This window comes from Protopterus annectens, chromosome 5.part0 (genome assembly GCF_019279795.1).
Source record: "Protopterus annectens isolate FY-2018-M chromosome 5.part0, PAN1.0, whole genome shotgun sequence".
Classification (NCBI taxonomy): domain Eukaryota; kingdom Metazoa; phylum Chordata; order Ceratodontiformes; family Protopteridae; genus Protopterus; species Protopterus annectens.
In genome coordinates this window covers 1556377605-1556393071 of record NC_056735.1, presented here as the reverse complement: position 1 = coordinate 1556393071, position 15467 = coordinate 1556377605, and the positions used below count along the sequence as shown (strand labels likewise).

At 38.9% G+C, this 15467-nt stretch overlaps 1 long non-coding RNA gene across 1 annotated transcript in view; it reads right to left on the bottom strand.

The window, feature by feature from the left end:
- Positions 1 to 15467, bottom strand: part of LOC122801773 — a 436281-nt gene that overhangs the window by 326223 nt on the left and 94591 nt on the right. Inside the window, exon 3 of the long non-coding RNA XR_006364799.1 lies at positions 5997 to 6117. This is a non-coding gene — a long non-coding RNA (uncharacterized LOC122801773). The remainder of the gene's footprint in view (positions 1 to 5996; positions 6118 to 15467) is intronic.

Below are 15467 nucleotides of genomic sequence, written 5' to 3'. Positions count from 1 at the left end.
ATAACCCAGGGGGCATAAGTAGAAAGCATAGGCACCTAATCTATTAACTAAGCCTCCGTGAGCAGTAACATTGGCTCTCAGGCTTAATCACCTCCTACAAAAGACCTAAAATTGCTAGTATAGGGCTTAAACACCCTAGGAAGTTGCAATACACTGTCCATGCTATTGAGAAGGATTTGGAGTTTAAAGGAAACCATACTGCTGCAGAGGGACAAAGTTAGACTGACTGGTACACTGTAGCAAAACAAAACAAACAAATTAATGGTTTTCTCTTTTGAAGCCTCTACTATATTTTTAACTTCTTGGTTTTAAATAATGTTTATAGATTATGCTTCTCTAGAAATGCTGAATTCTACTAAACTTCTTGGTATGTTGTTTGATCAGTATTTGAAATTTGAACTGCATGATGAATCTATCCCTCTAGAAAACAGTAAGACATTCAGTTTCTCTACAGAGGTAAGCAATTTATAACTGACTATACTAGTTTAACTGCAGCAAAGACATTAGTCCCCAGATCTTCCCTTTTGGTTGTGTAGCCTAATTAATTTACATTCTTCTCATTTCTCATCTTGGGATCAAAATAATATATTAAGGGTCAGAGGCAAAACTGAAGATTGGAGGGGTCATCTCTGACAAGCTGTGTTTGAACAGTGGAACAAGACAGGGATATGCTTTTTCTCTTTGTAATTTGCTTTATATTTAGAGGTGTTTGGCAAAGAAAATGAGATATCCACAAATTCAGGGTCACAAGTGGCATACTAATCATGAAACTTTGACTTTACTTGCAGATTATGTTATTTTATACTTGAAGAATCCAGAAAGGGAAATGTTGGTGCTGTGGAACACTGGTAGACATTTTCAAGACTCTTGGGGATTTAAAATTAATAAATGTTAAAGGCTGTAGCAGTAAACTATGTACCCACACATGAATTGGTTCAGCAGTACTCATATTTATGAGGACATGATACGATGAAGATGAAGTATTTAGATGTATGGATTAAAATGATTCTGTTATGGCAGCTAAGGATATATAAGAAGAGAGTAAACAAAATATATTAGAAAAACTAAGAAATGTGAAGCCCTTGGTTATGGATATAGATAGCAAGATACAATCAATTAAAATATTATAGTCCCTTTAGTCTTATACACAGGCCAGGCATATTTTTATCAACCAGAAGAGAAGTCATGAATGATAATTAATAAAGAGTTAAAGGAATTTATTTGGGAGAGGAAGAGGCCAACAGTTAATTGGGGTATGTTGATCCTCCCCATTGACCAAGGTGGTTTAGGATTACCTGATTTGAAGGGATACTTTAGAGTTACACAGTTAAGGCTCATACACATAACACAAGCAGAAGGTTATTAATCAAAGTTAAAACTGCAGTTCAAACTTCTGCTTGGCTTCATCCCACTCTATCTGTTCTTTCTGGTTATTTGCTCTCATTCACTTGGTTCCATTGCCAGTTTTCTCCAGCACATTTCACCCCCTTCTTTCTTCTTTTCTACACCCCTAGTTGTAGTCATCTCTGTTGGTAAAATCTACTTTTCAATTCCCACATTAGTTTAGTTCTTAGAATATTTCCTGGTACTTTATGAATACAGTATTCTCTGTGGCTGTTGTTATTCTTCATAATGACCTGCATTCAAGGGTCTATATTACCAAAGCGAAAAACCCTATTCCCGAAAACCTAAACATCGACACCTATACCGCGAACCATAAAAATCCTGAATGCACTAAACCATGAAAAAAAAATTGAACTGTCATAGTCGGCAAACCCCACCACCCGCTACATACTACCTACCCAAAGAAAATAAATAAACTACAATCATACACTAACCAAACCCTACTTATAACCTAAGGTAAAGCACCAAAACCCTATCTCTAACCCTACACTAAACCCGACATACACAACTAAGTATGCATTATCCTTAACCCCTCCCTAACCCTAAGGTCCGTAACTACCGCACATGTCCCCTACACACATACACCCAAACAAAATAAATAATCCACATACATACATTTAACAAAACCCTACCTCCAACACTACACTAAACCCCACATACACAGATATCTATGCACTATCCTTAACCCCTCCCTAACCCTAAGGTCCGTAACTACCGCACACTTCCCCTACAGACATACACCCAAACAAAATAAAGAATACACATACATACACTTAAAATAACCCTACTTCTAACACTACACTAAACCTTACATACAATACCTATCTATACACTTACCTTAACCCAAATCCTAAAACAAAAGTTCTATCTATCGCACACTTACCTTATGGAAATATACTGCAGGCGGGCCAACCAAAACAATTCGACATTTCTGAATTCACGGTTTTGTACTTTCGGGATTTCCATACTTCGCGCAATACTTGTCGACTTTGTATTTGCTCATATGGTTTTTCGTGTTCGTAATATAGACCCATTCTTGAATCCTATTCTCTCTTTACTTCTTGAACTTTCCCCCAGTTACATAGGTTCATAGGTAGGTACTAGGTTATTGGCCCTAGGGCTTATATAAGCCTAGCCAAAAAGGTACCCTGGCTTTTGCCACCCAAGAAAATTATTTTCCTGTGCCCCTGTCAAGCAGAGCCACAGAGGTGATCCCCGGGGTGAATTTCCTATTTCCCATCCAATCATCAAGATTTTTCTTGAAGAGTGCTAATGAGGAGCTTTGTTTGATATAGATAGGTAGTTTGTTCCAGAGTATGGGAAGTCTCTGGGACAGGAATCTATCCTTTCAGCATGTTCTGTTTATTGTGGTGACAAGGTTTAGGCCCCTAGAGCATGTAGCTTGGAGGGATTGGGATTTCTTTAAGTGGAGCATGTCCAACAGCTCTGGGTTTGACATAGCTTTGTATGTTAGGCAGAGATCACCTCTGAGAAGGTGATATGCAACAGAATAAAGCTGGAGTTTTTTGAGATGGTCTGTGTAGGGCATTTGTTTGAGGCCAGTAATCCTCTTTGTGAGGTATTACTGTGGCCTTTCCAGTTGTTGTAGATGTCTTGTGAGATACATACCAAAAGAGGTGTTGTACTCTATAATGGGTCTAATGAGTGAAGAGTAGAGGGGAACAATGACCTCTTTTTTCCTGGATGAGAAACCTTTTGTGATGAGGTGTGCCATGTAGAAGGATTTCCTGACTACTGTGGCGATGTGATTATCAAAGGAGAGACTACTGTCCACCTGTGTCCCAAGGTCTCTTATCACACTTTCTGTGTTACGTAGACTACTGCCTATGTGGTAGTTCATGGGTACAGAGCTTTACCAAAGTGGATGACAATGCACTTTTTGGCATTGAGCTTGAGGCTATGGCTTTGACACCAGACATCTTTCTCAATGAGGCCCTTTTGCAGGATGTCCACATCATTAGGAGTTTCCATTATGGCTTCTAGTTTGCAGTCATCTGTGAACTTCATTAGCCAAAGACCTTCTGTGTTAGTCTGTACTTCAGAGAAGTAGATAACAAACAGGAGAGGACCCAGGACTGAACCTTGTTGTACTCCACTTGTCACTGGTCTGAAGTCAGACTTGGAGTCTGCTACTTTCACATTGTGGGTTCTGTCAGTGATCTAGTTGGCAACCCATCTTGTGACATAGGGATTTATACCTAGTTTAGTTAGTTAATCTATAATTCCAGAGTCAGGGATGGTGTCAAAAGCCTTGTTGAGATCTAGATAGGCTGTGTAAACCACCTTACCCTCGTCTACGGCTTTGGTGACTGCTTCAAAGAAGTCTATCAGGTTTAGGAGACATGATCTGCCTTTTACAAACCTGAACTGGGTGGGGTCCAGAGTTTGGAGATTACCAATGTCTTTGTTTATAAGTTCCATGATGATACGTTCTATGGCCTTGCAGACCAGGCTCATAAGGCTAACGGGGCGGTAGTTCCTGGGCTCTCTGGTGGCTCCCCCTATGTGGAGTGGGATAACTGTTGCTGTGAACCATTCAGTGGGCACAAAGCCTGAGGTGAGGCTATGACTGAAGATGGTACTTAGGTGGGGAGCCAGTTCATTCTGTGTTCATGTAGAATGCTACCTGGGATGTTGTCAGGTCCCATGGATGCTGTGTTCTTGGCTTTGGAGAGTGTGGTTTTTACCTGTGCAGCTGTGATTATAGAAACTTTGCATTCTTCTGGTATAGAGATGGGTCCTTTAGGGGGTGAGAGGGGGGGTAAAGTTAGCACTGAACCTATCTGCCAGGATGTTGGCAATATCAGTTGGTTCTGTATATTTAGTGGCATTGTGCTGTAACTTAGAGCAGATCTGAGTGTTGCCATTGAGATTCTTGACATAGCTATAGAATGCTTTGTGGTTGTCTTTAGAATCAGTGATGATTTTGTTTTCATAACTAGCTTTGGAGAATGTCATTGTGTAAACTGTAATTTAATAAAGATATTTCAAAAAAGTACAATAGGTATGCTGTTGGACATTGATTCAAGATTTACCAATGTGTCTGGCCAAAGACCATGCATCAGCTGACCTCTTGCAGACCTCCATACTCTCTACCATACAAGTCCAATAAATGTCTAGTGTTCAATGCTCTGTCTGGTAAGTGCACATCGGTTTATAGACACTACTCAACAAGTTTGTTGCTTACCAAGATTTTACCCAGACATAATCATTTTGCTAATTCTGGATGCCTACAGGAATTTTTAGTACCATTACTATGAACTTAAGATAGTGGAACTGCAAGTATGAATGTTTGAGAATAGTTATTAATATCTATTAAGTTTGAGACATTGGTATTTCCCTTTTTCCAAGGTGCAGTCATCTTAGAGACAGTATAGATAAATAGTAGGACAATTGGGTATATGGAAGTTAAGCCCCCCGCCCCCACAAAAATTAATTTAAAGATTTAATAGTGAGAATTTGTTCTCATTTTTATATTTCAGTTTAATTTTTGACATGTAAGAAATTACAATATCAGATATTGCACTTTAGTTGGAGAAGTGGTAATTCCACTGTCACAGTACCAAAATTATGGAAAAAGCTCTGACAACTAATTTGTAAAACTATTTTCAAATTGCCATTTAAAAAAAAAGCTCTGTACAAGCACTCCTACTTAAGCTGGTAATGCATCTGTAGCTATGGTTTAACATTATTTAAGACAAAAAGGTTTTCATTGACTCATGCCAGTGCTGTAACATACAGTGATAAAGTCCCAAGTATGGCCCAGGTGACCCAGGTTTGATTACTGGCTTGGGCATCTGAGGCACTGGCAGGGAGAATGGATATACCCATTGGGGGTGTTTGCCAAAGATATTTCCTTTAGCAAGGCATGGTCCAAAGAGAGAGAATAGAAGGGTGGGCAAATAAGGGTTACAATAACCTCCCTTAGCAGAAGAACAGTTGCTGGCACCCCCACCCCCCACCCCACCAGTACACCCTGAAGATCCACATCGGCTTCAGTTCGCTCACAGAAGTCCTGGAAATGAAGCAGAATCATGTGGACTTGGTGATGGATGGGGGCATTGGGACAGCCAGAAGGTATGAAGTACAGGAGGAGGGAGAAATGTTTTTTAATGACCCAGGTTTATTCTTTTTCTTTATTGCATAATTTTAGACAGTTTTTCTATTTTTTCAACTAATCTCTGCTTTGACTTAAACACTAATAATAACTTGCCTGAACTGCATATCTTGCAAGTTTTAAATGCGTGGTCTGTGCCTTGATAGTAGATACAGTTTCCAATGTGCAGTTAGCTTTGCATCTAGCTACTTATGTTCTTATTCTTCTAAACTTTGTCAGCTGTCTGTTTACACACACTGTTTAATTTGCTTATTAGTTATTATTTCATCTTTGTTTAATTACTTTTTTGTTATTTTATATTCCCTCCAGTATTTTCTCTCGTTAAGTTAGAGGAACTTTTCTCCCAGTAGAACAAATTGAATTACTGCTCAGAATTTACAAGGTGATAGACACGCAAGAATGACTGAATGGTAGTACATGACATAAGGCTGGTTACAGCCTTAAAACTGCTTACCTCTATCTTTTTGTTCCACAAGTGATCAGAATGAGTGAAAAATCCAGAATGAGTGAAAATCAGAAGGCAGTAGACTGTATTCATGAAAGATTAAAGTCTTCATGGCATCTCACGTCTGCAGCTACAGAAACAAAAGATGAAAAACAGTATATAAAGTAGGTGAACATGATTCTGAGGGTGGCAGAATTATTTTCAAAATATTTACTTTAGTAAGCAAGCGAGTTCTTTGATAAATTTAATTTTTCAAGTAATGCAGGAAACTATCTATATCACCTAATCTTTGTGTCTTTGCTGATAAAGCCTTTTGCTATGCTTATACATTCTGAAATCCTAGAGGTCCTGTGATACACTTGGCAGATCTTGATGCACATCAAAATACAAGTCATTCTTAAACTAGTGGTTTAGTACTTCATTGAAAAGGTACAAAATTTCAAACCCTTTTTAATATGAAAAGTATGACAGAAGAGTCTCTTATGGAAACCCAGGTATAATTTATTCTTTCTCACTCCTGCCCTTAATATGGCTATCAAGATTCAATGCTTTGCATTTCTTCTCAAGGTGAATTACTTGGCATCCAAGTCTGGAACAATATAACACGCTGGTTATGATCTAGGATCTAGTCATAATCATATATGTTAAAATAGTAAGGAATGAATCTACCATTTGGTTATGCCCCCCCCCCCCCAAACTCAGAAAGATAAGTTTGCTTTTCTTAACCACAGAAGGATGATAAAACCACCACCTGTAAATTCAACCTATTACATGGGAATGCGACAGTGAGAGGTACAATTAAAACTCAATAGAATGTCAGTCATTAAAAGGTACCACCTTTTCTACAGAACATGTAAGAATTAACCGATTGTTTGTCATCAGACATACTATCAGACACTACTTGATCAATGGCTACAAATTTAAACTTGTGATCTGGGTTCAAAACAGTATGTACTGACAATGCATTCTTTTCATTACCCTTCCTGACATACATATGTTGGTAAATGTGAACTTGAAATGCTTTCTTAGTCTTCCCTATGTAAACACTTTCACAGCCTTTACATAAGGTGACGTATACAATGTGTGTACTGTTATAGTTCAACTTGAAATTTAGTTGAACCGTACCATACCTTGAAATAAAAACTTTTTCTGTTTCTAATACATTAGCACATTGGTTGCAGTGTCCACACTTTAACATCTTGCCTTTCTTATAGTTTCATTCCCCTCTTTATTTCTTTCCAACAAATCTTTGATACATGCATCTTTTTTGTATATGACACATGGTGTGTCACCGACATTTTTAAGGACCTCTTTATTACGTTTTAATATGAGCCAATTCTTTTTCAATATATCTTTTATGTCATAAAATTGCAAATTGTACGAGAGAATAAGGGCCCTGTTAAACTCATTTGTGTTCCTTGACCCCACATCAACGTCTTTATTATTGTTGCTATTTTCACTTTCCTCTGAGCTCAACAATGGAAAAAAGTGTCCTTTGACTCTCTTTTCTGTAACTTCACACAAAACACACATGTATATTCTTGTGGCAACACAATAATATTTGCCTAATTTAAGTAGATGATTTATTTATGTGGGAATGTATTTTGGAATGTATTTTATTTTAATTTTGAGATGGGGCTGATGGGATATATGCAATATGTAAATAAAGAAGTAAGGTTTTAATGCATTTTATAAGGTGAAATTCAACTGTGTATTACGACAACAAAAACATTAGCGATTTTTAGGTGCATTTTGCTTTAATGACATGTGATTAGCCTGGCTATAAAAGGAAGTGATGCATGATAAATTCCTGTTTTAATCTGAAGAAGTCAAGTGTAACAGACAAAAGTGCTAATTAAACTTTGTATCCAGTTTCACCGGCCAGTGATTGTTTTCTTTACATTACTGGTTTTATCTGCAGTTAAACTGCGGTGGTGGTGCTGCGGTAGCGTTGTCGCCTCACAGTAAGATGCTGTCCGGTTTGATTCTCAGTTAGAGCGTCTTCTGTGTGGCGACATGCGTGAATGGGTGTACCTTCATTGAAGGTTGTGCGTCAGAGCTAGCAACTCAGTACATAAAAATCTTCTGCCAATCATTAGCAGACCGGAGTTCCACTGTGGCGACCCCTAACCGGGAAAAGCCGAAAGACACAACAACTGGTTTTATCTGCAGTTGTTGGCTTATTTACAATACCAGCATGGATGATGGTACCATACGCCTTTGCCAGATCTACATATGCTTTGCTATGTGGACTGAGTGCCCATTATCCAGAGCCACTGTGATCCTGTTGAAAAAAATTATTAATCTGAGCAGACATAATCCACGCTTGTGTCATAATTGAGACTGATTGACTTGCAAAGACAGCACTCCATTTTTAGCTGGATTTAGCACTTACCATGCATTCATTCCTAAAGGAAACTCCAGGGGTATTTCCATACTTTTCAGAAACCCCATCATCTTAAGGCAGATTTCCAGAGACCCTTAAACAGAACTGACTGAGCTCTGACTTACCCTAAAGAAAATAAATAATCAATGTATTCCTGTTTTTCATTTCTCCAAGTCTTTTGGGTTTCTAACATTATGATGGGAATGGACCCCATTCCCAAGTCAAAATGCAATCAAAGTTCATGAAATTAGTATTTTTTCGATCTTTAATGTTAACCAGAAGTGCTCTTCACACCACCAGGAATATGCCCACTCACTGCCCAGTAATGACTCTTTCAATTCATACAGAGTTACACACATCAGTAACATATCAAAGTATGATTGTAAATTCTTTTTTATAAGACCTGTTGCTCCTACCACTACTACTGCAACTGTCTGGGTATCCTTCTTCCACATTGTCCTCATTTCTGTCCAGGAATCCTGGTATTTTATGTCTTTGTGTCTCTCTGTAGTCACTGAGTGCAGCAATTTCAATGATCGATGCTACTTTTGTCTTCTTTTCATGGACTACTATATCTGGTTTTCTCACGTCTATTTTTTGAAATATTGGTAATGGGTGATCCCATGTGATATAAACTTCATTTTCTGTAATACTTTGTGGCTCATATTTCCAGTGCTTTTCAGTTACTTCAATATTATAATGTTTGCACAATCCTCAGTGCAACAGTCTTGCCACATTATTAGGTCTTTCAGTAAAAAGTCCTTCTGCAATTAGCATATCACGACCAGCAACAAGATGTGCAACTGTTTCCAGTTCTGTCTTACAAAAGCTACATGGACTTTGTAAACCAATGTGTACACAGTCCCCTATCTTGGGCGACCAATATTAACCTTTCATCTTTTGTTTTAAATTCACCTCTCCTTAACCATTCCTGCATTAGATCCTGATCAACATGAGGTTGTTCCAAGATTTTTCTATACTTACAACTATATTTATGCTTTTCCACATTTCTTGCCTTCTCATCTGATCCTTCACCTTATATTCGTTCTTTTGTTTTTTTGGAACATTCAGTTACTGCTTGATTTTTATCTACTTCTGGTTTCATTTCCATTCCTGCTTGATACTGATATGCTTCTGCTAAACTAAGCAGGGAAGTCAACTCTGAGTTATTCTCCACATTTTAAAACTTTTACTACATTTGGGTCCTGTGAGGTTAGCAGATATATATATATATATATATATATATATATATATATATATATATATATATATATATATATATGCAATCCTATGACTGCAGATCTATAAATGTAATCAGTTTCAAAGAGGCCCATAACTCACTCAAAATGGGGAATATATAGTCTTGGTATACATTGATATTTATAAATCATTGGATGAGCATAAAGCATCCTTCTTGTTTTCCTGTCCAACTGATCCAACACATTTTGGGGCCAGTCAATCACTCCAAAACTGTAAGTTAGGACAGGAAGATGAAATTGGTTTATAGCTTGCATTTCATTCCTAGATATCAATGTTGTTTTCAATATTAATTTTAGTCTTCTAAAATAACTATTTTTGTTTTGCATTTGTTCAAGCTTTATTGTTGATCCTTCATCAGTTCCTACATATTTATGCACCCCCTCTTGCTCAAGTTCTTTTATATCACATTTCTGTCCCGGACTGATGTTTTCTTGGTGCTGCAGCTTTCCTGCTTTAAAAATTACTTTTGCACATTTATCAAGACCAAATTACATTCTTATATCATCTGAAAATGTTTTGACAACTTGCAGTTCCTCATCTGATGAACTATACAGTTTTAAATTATCCACAAAAAAGAAGATGAGAAGGCTTTACACTTTGCTGCTTTCTGGGAACCAAATTGTAACCATGACCTAACCTGTTAAGTAGACAACTTAATGGGTTAAAGGCAAGACAAAAGAGCAGCAGTGAAAGAGTCACCCTGGAATATCCCCCTTTGAACTTTTATTCCTGGAATAATAATGTGTCCATTACCATGGCTTAACTGCAAAGTGGTATGCCACTGTTTCATGGTCGTTGTAATGTAATCAATCAGGATAGGGTATATGTTATACATTTTAAGCACTATTTTATCCTTGAATGTGGGATTCAATTAAAAAATTTTTTTGTAGTCTATCCATGCCATACTTAGATTTTTCCCCTTTTTACAGTTCTCCTAACAACAAATGATCCTTTCTTCCATATGAGCTTCTTTTGTTACCTTTTTGTTCTATTGCCATGATTGAGTTTTCTTCTAAATGACTGTAAACTCTGTTGGCATCATTTCAAGTGTATATTTTATAACTTGTTGGAAAGCAAATTATTGGTCTTTAGTTTTTATGGTAGCTTGCAGGTTCACTCTTAAGTAGGAGCATTGTTTTTCCTGTTGTTAACCAGGTTGGTGTCTGTTCGGGGTGCACATATAAATAGTTCTTACTCATGGTTAAATCTTCATGTAAAAATGCTAATACCTTTAGCCAGAACTCAGGTACTGCATCTGGGTCTGAGGTTTTCCAGTTAGGAGCTTTTCTTAACTCTGTTTCAGCTCTCTGGCTGTTACTTCATCCCATTACATGTCCCAAACATTTGAACTGCTTATTCTTTCTTTTACTTCTTCTATCCATTGAACATCTTTGTTATAGTCCACAGGACCTTCATAGATATTTCTCCAAAATGTATCCATTTCTTCTTTTTTTGGTGGCGTTTCAATTCCTTTTTTTTTGTTTCTCAATTCTCTATTAAACTTTTATGGGTCATCAGTAAATTGCTTATTTTGTACTTTTCCTTCATATTTATTTGCATATCTTCTAAGTTTTGTTGCCTGTGCTGATATTTTTGGTTTATTATTTGCAATAGTGCATGCCAGATCCTGATTTATTCCAATACTGTGCATTGCTTTTATCACATCTATCTTTTGAATATTTTTGTCGATCTGTTCCCTCTTCTATATTCTCCTAACAGTGACACTTCTTGTCTTAATTGCTTTATAGTTTTCTCTATTCAGTACTTCCATGATGGCATTTGATTTCTCCCCTTCCTTTCCCTTATCGCCTTGTATTTTTGTGGTAAGACGTTATCTGTTATTAATTTAGCATAATATATCCTATTTTAATAATTTAGCACAGTGATATATCCTATTTACTTCTGTAATATAGCATGAATCTCTATGAACAGTCCTAATTACTGTGTTCGTTTGTTTTATCAGACTTCTAACTTTTGGGGTTTTATTGACTTTCTGTAGTTTATTTCTTTCATTGATCTTAATATGTCTGTCCATCTATATTAAATCAAGCTCCAGAGAGCACCCCCACAATACCAGGCTACAACTCATACCACACTTTTTGGCCACCAAACCAGGACTGAAACACTAAAGGTGGAGGAGTGTCCATATTCACCAAGGATATTCACACCTCCAGGCTGGTTGCCCAACACAATGCATCTGAAATTCTCCAGGTGCAACTACAACTAGGTAAGACTACAATACAAATCGTAGCTTGCTACAGATCCCCCACCATGCCCCAAGATTCTCACTACACCTTTCTAAATATACTGGAAATTATTAAGATACGACCAAACACCCTAATACTGGGTGATTTCAACTACCCTGCTATTAACTGGGAAAACTACTCCTGTACCAACACCTTTGCTCAACGATTCTTGGAATTCATAAATTCCAACGCCCTAGAGCAACTAATTCATAGTTCCAACAGGGATACCAATATTCTAGACCTGATCATTACCAAGATAGGAGATTGATGCTCCACACCAGTGATCACACCCTCATTGGTCAAATCAGACCATAAGCTTGGCATCTTGACATCCACATCCCAACCCCAGCCCCCCTATAAGGAAACCTACATAAAAAAACTTCTCCAAAGCCAACCATGCTTCTCAAGTCAGAAGTAACAAACTTCATGACACCCATGCAGATGGGAACTGGAAGTTCAACTGCTGAATCCTACACTAAGGTGCTGTATGAGCACATTCACTAGTGCAAGGACCGAGCCATCCCAAATAGAACCAAGACGCTGTCCTCTAAAAAAAGGAAGCCAATCTGGTGGTCCCCTGCCATAAACAAGCTGTACAACAGAAGGAAGAAACTGTTGCAGAAAAGAGGAAGAACCCAGGATTAAAAAAACTCCCTCACCAGCCTCAGTAGAAAGTTGAGATCCCTCATAAAATCTTCCAAAGCTAGTTATGGAAACAAAATTGCTAAAGATTCCAAAGACAACCACAAGGCATTCTATAGCTATGTCAAGAATCTAAATGGCAATACTCAGATCTGCTCTGAGCTGCAGTAGAATGGCACTAGATGACATACAAGGCCATGTCCAACCCAGAATTGATGGACATGCTCCACCTAAAGAAAGCCATATCCCCTCGAGCCACACGCTCCAGGGATCTAAACCTCACCACAACAATAAATAGGACATGCTAGAGGGATAGATTCCTGTCCCAGAGACTTCCCATGCTCTGGAACAAGATTCCAATCTACATTAGGCAGAGTTCTTCGCTAATCCTCTTCAAGAGAAACCTTGACGAGTGGATGGGAAACAGAAAGTTTACCCCAGGGATCACTTCAATGGCTCTGCTGGACAGAGGCACAGGGAACTAATCTAAGGGGGTGGTGAAAGCCAACACATTCCGTCTAGGCTTATAAATGCCTTCGGGCAGATAGCCTAGTACCTACCTATGAACCTATGAACCTATATACAGATCCCAAGGATATTGCCAATATCCTTGCAGATAGATTCAGTGGCAACTTCACACCATCTCACTCCCTAAAGGGCCCATCTCAATACCGAAAGAATGCCAAATTCTGGTAATCACAGCTACTCAGGTAAAAACTGCACTCTCTAAAGCCAAGAATACAGCATCCATGGGACCAGATGACATCCCGGACTGTGTGCTGCATGAACTACAAAATGAACTGGCACCTCATCTATGTGTCATGTTTAATCATAGCCTCACCTCAGGCTTCGTGCCCACAGAGTGGCACACAGCTATAATCATCCCACTCCACAAGAGGGGATCCACTTTGGATTCCGGGAACTACCGTCCCATCAGTCTGACAAGCCTGATCTTCAAGGCCATGGAACGTATTATCATGGAACTTATAAACAAAGACATTGGCAAGCTTCAAACACTGGACCCCACTCAGTTTTAGTTCATGAAGGGCTTATCTTGCCTCATGAACCTGATCAACTTCTTCAAAACAGTCTCCAGAGACGTGGACAAGGATAAGGTGGTTCACACAGCCTACTTAGACCTCACCAAGGCTTTCAACACTATCCCCCACTCTGGAATCATAGATAAACTTACTAAGCTGGGCATTAATCCCTATGTCACTCAATGGGTTGCAAACTGGCTTACTGACAAAACACACACTGTAAAAGGAGCTGGCTCCAAATCCAGATCCAGACAAGTGACAAGTGGTGTACTGCAGGGTTATGTCCTGGGACCACTCTTGTTTGGCATCTACTTCTTTGAAGTACAGGCCAACACTAAGGGACTCTAGCTTACAAAGTTGGCAGATGACTGCAAGCTGGGAGCCATTACTCAATCCCCAAATGATGTGGATATACTACAAAAGGACCTTACCGAAACAGATGCCTGGTGTCAGAGCCATGGGCTCAAGCTAAATGCCAAAAAATGTATAGTTGTCCCCTATGGGAAAAAACACATACCTGTGAACTACCACATAGGCAGCAGTACACTAAGCACCGAAAGTGTGATAAGAGACCTAGGGACACAGGTGGACAGTGGTCTCACTTTTGATAACCACATAGCCACAACAGTTAGAAAATCCTTCTATGTGGTACTCCTCATTACTAAGAGCTTTTCATGCAGAAAAAAGGAGGTCATTGTCCCTCTGTACTCATCACTCATTAGACCCATTATAGAATACAATACGCTGTTTGGTATGCACTTCACAAGACATCTGAAACAACTAGAAAGGCCACAGAAATGCCTCCCAAAAAGAATCACAGGCCTAAAGCAGATGCTTTATGCTGACCATCTAAAGAAACTCCAGCTATACTCTGTCGCATATTGCCTACTCAGAGGCGATCTCTGCCTAACATACAAGGCCATGTCAAATCCAGAGTTGTTGGACATGCTACACTTAAAAAATCCCAATCCCTCCAAGACACATGTTCCAGGCATCTTAACCTTGTCATCACAATGAATAGAACATGCTGGAGGGATAGATTCCTGACCCAGAGACTCCCCATACTCTGGAAACGGCTGCCCATACATGTCAGGCAGAGCACCTCAATGGCCCTCTTCAAGAGGAGCCTTGACGACTGGATGGGAGATAGAAAATTCACCCCAGGATCACATCAGTAGCCCTGCTACACAGGGATCCAGGAAAGTAAATATTTGTGGGAAGCCATAACCAGGGAATTGTTATGACTAGGCTTGTATAGGCCCTAGGGCCAATAGCCTAGTACATACCTATGAACCTATGAACCTATGAACTAGGGTACACGTTCAAGAAGGCTAAATATGGCCTGTGACTTAAATAGGACATACTGGAGGGGCATATTTATTTCTAAGTGACTGCCACATCTTTGGAGCAGGCTACCAACTCATGTGAAACAGAGAACCTCTATGACACTGTTCAAGAGGAACCTGGATGAGTGGATGGGGTACTGTAAATTCTTACTGGGGATAGCACCCACAACCCTCCTGGACATGGGCAGTCATCACTAAATGCAATCTTGGGTATTGACTAGCATTTCTATGGTATTACATTGGGATTAAATGGCTAGGCTTAAAATGACTTTGGGTCGATATCCTAGTAATCTCCGATGATCCTATGATAAGACTTGAGGATGACTTCAGTTCCAGCAATACTACTCTCCTTTGCTTGCTGACTTATCATCTCTCCATTTGGACCTCCATCTCTCCATTTGGACCCCAACTCTACATTCAGACCCCTACTCTATTCATTCAGACCACCATCTCTATATTTATATCCTGTTATAAAATGCTCTCTGTTTCCCCAGACAACCAAGACATATTCCCAGATCTACTTTCTGATATACTCATAATGAAATTTTTTTTTGATGAGT